Source organism: Brassica oleracea, chromosome C2 (assembly GCF_000695525.1).
Source record: "Brassica oleracea var. oleracea cultivar TO1000 chromosome C2, BOL, whole genome shotgun sequence".
NCBI classification, from domain to species: Eukaryota; Viridiplantae; Streptophyta; class Magnoliopsida; order Brassicales; family Brassicaceae; genus Brassica; species Brassica oleracea.
The window spans coordinates 49,109,248-49,109,849 of record NC_027749.1 but is presented as its reverse complement, the minus strand read 5'-3'; positions in this window follow the sequence as shown (position 1 = coordinate 49,109,849).

Below are 602 nucleotides of genomic sequence, written 5' to 3'. Positions count from 1 at the left end.
AACATGATAGAAGATAGTTTTTTAGAGGTAATTAATATCTTTATGACGTATATGGAAAAAAATTTGTAGACAGCACATATAACATTTAGGAAAATAATATATCCTTGCGATACCATTGGACTTATTGAGGCCTAGCTCTATGTGACGTGACTGAATATTGGATTTTAAAAAGTATATGTGTAATATATGTGTGAATCGAAAGAAATATGTAGACTGCACTTATAACATAGGACTTGGGGTCATAATATTTTTGGTTTGATCCTACGATAAGAATGAATGATTTCAATATTTATTTAGTAGAGTAGTGAATCATGTCTTTGGGAAAGCTATAATTTCGATAACAATGATTTAGTTGATACTATTTATTTTAGGACAACATATCAATCTAACTGAAAAAGACAAGCATTAATATAAATAAGTTCCATAATTACTCAGTGGCATGATAATTTAAATAACTTTGAAAACTAAGGGTTATTTTTTACTGGTACTTCTCTTTTAATAATAGAGATAGATTATGTTGTGATATAAAAATGAACTAATATCATAAGTACAACAAACATGATAGAAGATAGTTTTTTAGAGGTAATTAATATCTTTATGAC